Source organism: Rhinopithecus bieti, unplaced genomic scaffold (assembly GCF_001698545.2).
Source record: "Rhinopithecus bieti isolate Rb0 unplaced genomic scaffold, ASM169854v2 scaffold_71, whole genome shotgun sequence".
NCBI classification, from domain to species: Eukaryota; Metazoa; Chordata; class Mammalia; order Primates; family Cercopithecidae; genus Rhinopithecus; species Rhinopithecus bieti.
The window spans coordinates 1,303,050-1,309,920 of record NW_016803101.1 but is presented as its reverse complement, the minus strand read 5'-3'; the positions used below and the strand labels follow the sequence as shown (position 1 = coordinate 1,309,920).

Here is a 6,871-nt window from a genome sequence, read left to right as displayed (position 1 = left end):
AGATTTCTTAAAATAAAATTTATCACACTATTTAAAAAAAGGAAAAGAAGTACACTTATTTTTCCTATGTGTAGTTTATACATGCTAAAAAATTAAAGTTTAGAAAATGGAATTTAACAAGAGTGAAACCATTGCCAATAGTTCCTTCCACACAGGTGTTAATCATTTTATGTTTTCACTTTTCTTTTGTATTCATTTTAAAAATAGAGGATCATACTGAGTACACTGCTTTGTAAGCTGCTTTTTGCTTATCAATATTTTGTAACTATCTTTCCATGTTATTAATAATTGAATTTTAATGCTTTTATCATAATGTAATCATAATTTTGGCTCAGCCATATTAGCTCTTTCTTGATAGATTTTACTGTGTAATTTAATAATCCAGTTTTGGACTTTTCCCTCTTAGACTAGTATTCTTTATTAGATTTAACATGAACTAAGTGCTATAAATGAGTCAATATTCTTTTAAAATTATATGTCTGTTTATCAGTGTACTGTTTTTTAAGTCTATGTATTAGCTGAGTCTGTTCTTCAGGCTTGAACATGGGCATACCTCCTTTTATTGCACTTGGCTTTACTGCACTCTGTAGATACTGCATTTCTTTTATAAATCGAAGCAGTGGCAGAGTTTGAAAGAATTGACTCCAATTTTGAAAGAAGTCCTAGTGTGAGTAAAATGCTATCAAAAGCATCAGATGCAACAGAGAAATCTTTTCTGAATGGAAGAGTCAATGGATGTGGCAAACTGTCTATTTTATGAGTAGACGCCACAGGCACCCATCTTCATCAACCACCACCCTGATCAATCAGCAGCCATCAACATCTAGGCAAGACCCTCTACCAGCAAAACGATTACAGCCCACTGAAGGCTCAGACAACTGTTAGCATTTTTTAGCAATAAAGTATTTTAAGTGTATGTATACTGTTTTTCTTAGACATAATGCTATTGTACACTGAATAGACGACAGCATCGAATAAACATAAATTTTATATGCACTGGGAAACCAAAAAAAAAAATCATGTGACTCGCTTTATGTGGTGGTTTGTAATGGAACCTGAATTCCTCCAATGTATGCCTGCAGATGCTCATCCTTTACTCTTTCCCGATTACTGTTGGTGCTCCCAATTCTGCTGTCTGCCTTTATCCAATCATAGGGATCAATGTGATTTCTAGATTCACCCTAAGCACTTGCCCTTGACCAGCCCAGCACTCAACTTCCCCAAACACACAAACATTAAAGTTCATTTAGGAAGAGTGAATTTTAGGAAGAAACCACAGGGGCCAAGATCTTCTCTAATTAATGTAGTGAGTCTTCTGAATGTAGAGAGTCTTCTGACCATTTTTTGAGTATTATGTTGATAGCTCATTCAAAACAAAAATTATTCACACAACTATGGTATAAATACAAAAACGTGATGTTAATATAACTTTTGGATTAGATTATTGCCGAATCAAGCATCTTTACAACATTATAGTTTAGAGTAATGTGTTTGGCTAAATTAGGCAATAAAAGTAAACATAACAGGTAAAGCTTCCTGATTAGTCCTTACATTTGATTTCTCTGTATGTAAAACACTCAGAAAAAACAAAATAATTTCACTACATTGTATTTATTTTCTGATTGAGACTTTGGAAAAGTCAAGAATGACAATGGTAGGTATTTATTTTTTGTAGAACAAGCCTGAGATGGTACTTAGGTGCTACATACAAGCTACTGATCACTTAATGACATTAAAAAAATTTTAATTAGTTATTGCCTTCAGACATTACAGAAGTTTAAAAATCCTACTGTTTTCCACTTACATTTCTAGACCAATGCTGTTGGACTTTCTTTCCCTTTAACAGCAATGATTATCCAGTTGAATGTTGTTTCACAGAAAGGAAAAGTGCATTTGTGTAAAAATATCTGGGGCTTGCCAGGGAATTTTTTTCAGAATGCTTTGTGGTTACAAATGAAGCTTATTGTTGTATAAATGGCAAGTTTAAAATCATAGAACTTTTTTGCAGTAGCTCATGGCATGAGTTGATAATCTGCGAATTGCTCTGCGTATGTGTCTGTGTGTGTTCACATGCATGCGTCAGCCCATCTGTAAGTAGCTGGATCCTGTGCCGTTCCTCCCCCCGTCTCCCACCTCACTTATTTAGATACATAAATATGCACACTTTTTAATCTAAGGCAAACCCCAAAAGATGCATATGGAAGGTTGGATGTGGGAGAGAGGTGTTTTCCTTTAATTGACCTCTTGCAGCGTTCCACTTGATAAAGTGACACTTTCTGAAAACTTAAGGGTTTTGAATGTGTGGATTTTCTCCCTACCTCTGTAATTTCTGAAACTTTCTCTAAACAAGATGGCTGGCACATTCTGGGGACAGAGCAGAGACATAGAACAGAGACAAAGCTGCCCTGAGAAGGCAGACACACTTATATTGCTTGTGGTTTTTCAGTACAGCTGCTTTCAGATGGGCCGGCTTGTTCTTAGCTGGTCCCACTGCCAAAGCAAGACTGTCACACAGCTGGTAGTACTTACTGTACTTGCGGGAAAGTATGTGATTCATTAGTTGGAACCGTATGTTTTTCACCAGTTCTGGTCATGTTTTTGTTAGGATGTGGTAAAACATAAGCGGGGGGTGAAGGGACAATGGAAACATGTGACTTCTTAAGGATTGGCCTGAACCCGTTATTAGCTAAATTGTACACCGTAAAATGTCTTCTGTACCTCATAAGACAAATGACTTAATTTTTTATTCCTCAGTTGAGGTCATTTAGTCATAAGTGGTAAAATTATCAACACCGAGCTCTTTTCTCTTTTACTTTCTGTAAAGTATTATGATCCGTTTAAACCCCAAATTATAATATGAAGAGAAGTCATGCAAGTAAAAGACATTAATTTGCTGAAAAATGCCTATGACGGGTGAAGAACTTTAACTGGAGTGAACTCTTGCTACTGATAAAATATGAGTATGGTATTACAGCTCATAAGAAACACTTCTAATACCACACGGTATGAGGAGAACAATAAATGGGAGTTTCTTTGTCTACACATGATCAAGCAGACTCAAGTTGTATGGCTGGAGGATTGAGAGACTAGTCTTTTAAGTAATTTTGGTGTCATTAATGGGCTTACATCGGGTGTCTCTGTAATGCTCAATCCTGGTGTTGTGCAGAACTGCTGGTGTGAGCTGTATTGAATACTGGCCTGTTATCAGCAGGTTTTTGAGCTTGTGAATATCTTAAAACTGTACTGGCTGTACCATATTCTTTGGAAAATGAATGCCATTGCTGCTGTGTTGTGTTCTCCTTACATAGGAATATGCTTTGACATTTGCTTGCTTCTGCTTCATTCTGACACTGGGGTTGTTTTACCTTTGTCCCCACTCCCATAACCTGCTATTGAGACAGGTGGTATTTTCAAAGTCTAAGTAAAATATTGGCAGATTATGCCTCTATCCTCAGACTCTGTTTTTCTACTGTTCCCTTCTTAAGTTCTGTACCCTTCGTGCCTCACTACATAGGCTCCGACAGTTGCTGGACTCTGCAGAATTAGAACCAGGTCTGTCTCTGACAATTAGCTTAGCTGGCTGCAGGATAAATAAAGGAATGCGCTTGGGGGCTGTAGTCTGTGACACAGTTTAACAGAGCGTAAAAAGGTGCATCTGTTCTGTGCCCAGATTCAGTCGCCTCACTGTCACTGGCAAGTTATCGACACAGAGACATGCCTGTGCTGTTTGGTAAACAAGCGGCAGGTATTAAATTAACTGGGCTGTGAGTGTGCAAAAGTGCTGCTTTATTAAAAGCCCTGCTATCTTGGCTCACTGCTGGGTCACAGGCAGTTGCTAGAGCATCTAGTAAAATGACTCATGGCGCTGAATACTTCAACAGCCTGTCCTCACTTCCAGAGGGGACCATTGACTTTTGAGAGCCTGATTAGAGAGGGGAAAAAAGGAGAAAGAAAAAAGAAGACAGGGTGTATGTGTGTGTTTGCTTTTACGTTTTGTAGGCTAGTCAAGAAGGAGGTGAGGGCTAGCACCCCAGAGTCAGGTTTTAGTTTAAATTGGGCTTCTGAATCCAATACCAAATTGCAGCCAGGTCTCTGTTTTTGTCTTTGTTTATTTTCCCTGCCTTTCTATCTCACTCTCCTCATGACTGCTACTTGATTTGAGGTTGAAATAATGAGGGGATAACTGAGAGATGAAAGTTTTGTTGTGTCTACCTGCACTGGATAGGCAACATGCATCTTGAAAATATACTTGCAGGAAAAAACACTTTGACTTTTATTATATTCTTTAAGCATTTATTATCTTTTCATTTAATATTTTAGCGAAAACCCACATTTTAAAGACTTCCTGCTTTCATTCAGCAGTGTAATGATTTTTGAAGTTTGTTTTCCTTTCAGCTTCAGGAATGCTTCACACAGGGTCGTGTGTGGTTGCCATGTTGAATTGTTCCTCACTTTTGTGGTCTTATCTTTGAGGAGTCCTCTTAAGATATACCAAAGTCTGTAGGCAAACATTACAAGATAATATTCAGTACACACATCTGTGCTAAAGAGACTGGTATTTCTGAAGGTTTCCTGCTCCCTTCCTAGTTGTGTTTCTTTTAAGGGCCCCAACTAGCTCCTCATCCATTAGAAGATGATGTCATGCTAATGGTATCTAGCTCCACACAACTTGGACCAAAAATGATTCCAATTGGCTGTATTTGAATGTGAATGACCAGAAGGTGCTAGACATTCTCCACTGTAATTGCAAGTGCTTACCTTGGAAATCTCTCTTCTGGTCGTAGAGGCCCTTTGGTCCTCATACTGGAGATCTTACCAACACACATGCATTCCTGCTTCACAGACCCATCTTTATTGCTGGCTATCTTTATATAGTGATGTCTAGATGGAGGAATGGGATGCCCAGGGACGGGCGTAGGGAGGGTGGAGAGGAAGCAGCCTTTCTCATTGTTTGCTTAGGAAGGAAAGTATCCCACTATCTAGAGAGTTAGTGATGCCTCAGAATCTCTTTATCTTTGTAACCTCTTTTCTGTATGAAGTTTAGTAAGCCAGCTGTGCAGTTTTTAAAAAGCCAGTGGATTCCACTTTTCACTTGGACTGCCCCCCGCCTTTTGCTCTGAGCATTCACTCCCTATTTCCTTATTTCCCCCCTTCTCTTTTCCTTTATCTCAGGGGAGTTCCCTGAGTAGCAAGACTGAAAAAGAGCTGAGGTTTATGTTAGAAGAAATTAAGGTTAATGATCATTGGCTCATTTTCATATTCTGTGGGTGTGGATGGAGGAGTAATCAGTGCAGGTGGCCCTGCCAGTTGGGAGTTTTTCTTTGTCATCAAGAAAATAAGGAGAGTGCAGGGATTGAATTACCACAACTATTTCAGGACTAAACATATTTCATTTCCCGATCGGGTCTGGTTTAAGGACACAAAGCTGACATTAATTTTATCCAAAGAAAGCACAACATTTTTTTTTGTTTCATAATTTGACTGAATGCATAGGGTAGATGCATGTTCAAATTTAATTCTAGTATAATCTTACAAATAATTCTCTGAAAAGCAAAGGGGTTTTGATTCAGTTTGACAGTTTATGTTTCTGTGCCCAATTACCACTTAGTTATTGAATGTTAAAAAGCTGCTTTCTAAAATGTGCACTCCGACTGCACCAAGTGGCTTCCCAGCTGCCTGCTATTACATGCGAGGTGCTCTCTTCTAACTTTTTAAAGGATGTACACATTTGAAGTAGTTATGTTTAGCTAGCAAAGGAAGTGGGGGATTTGGTTAGGAAGTGCTTGCTGGCCTTGAAAAACTATCATGTGTGCATTCTCATTTCAGCCACATAAAGATCATTCTTTAAAGAAATACTTGTTGGATTAAAAAACCTTAAATGCTCAGATAAACTAGAGAAATAACCTTGATTTTTTAAAAAAGCCATGACTTCCATTTGGATCAGTTTTTTAAAGTTTTCAATATGCTTTTAATACCATTGATGTAACTTTCTACAAGTGAGGTATTCTGATTCCATACTTGGAAAAAGAAGATTTACAAGTTGACCAGAGACAATAAAAGTCATTGAGGAAGAGTGTCAACACTTGCCATGCATGGTAGGTTTTGCTTTCTTAGCAGAATGCAGCAGACGACTCAAGTGACCTGATCTGTTTTTAAAGCACAAGGTTTATTTGGCTGTTACAGTGTGAGTGTAATATTAATGATACTAATGTAAAATTAACTTTTATGTTGTGTGAGCAGTTTTTCTTGTTTCCCCCTTTAAAATTGCAGATATTTCTTTGTGCATCTATCTGGTGCTGTTGCCATAGTGAACGTTTATATAACTTTGATTCAGCCATGAAAAGTTTGGTATAATCAGGTAGTTTGGCAAGTCCACGTGAAGGTGGTTTTCGGTTTTCGTAGCCCTGTGGTATGAGTCCCCATGCAGTTGAATATTCATTGTATGGCCATTAATATAAATACTTCGTCTGGCTTATTAATAACACGTGAAGAGACTATGCCCAAACATTCAAAGGGCAAGAATGTTTTAGTGGTTTCTGGAAGCTCCTTGCTGTGAAGAAATAAGACTTTTAAAAAACATTGTAGTTTAGAGTTTTGAAGTAGCACTTTAAAATATTTTAAAATACATTTGGTATATCTTAAGAAATTCTTGACTAGGCTAAAACTTAATATTGAACGAAGTGATCTTTTGAGATCGATGTAATTTCCAAGTTTGACATTTAAGCAAATCATGTTCTCTGTTTTAAGAAACATTAAACAAGGGGACAGAAATATTCAATAAATCAGTTTCTAAGGTAACATTATTTCCTCCCTTCTGCTTTGCTTTTTACTGAATCCTTTTTAACTTTCCTGCTACTGATAGATCTCAAAA

General features: G+C 37.5%; 1 protein-coding gene across 1 annotated transcript in view; it reads left to right on the top strand.

Annotated features, from left to right (window-relative positions):
* The window catches only part of LOC108541016 (zinc finger protein basonuclin-2-like), a 447,341-nt gene that overhangs the window by 250,082 nt on the left and 190,388 nt on the right, over positions 1 to 6,871 (top strand).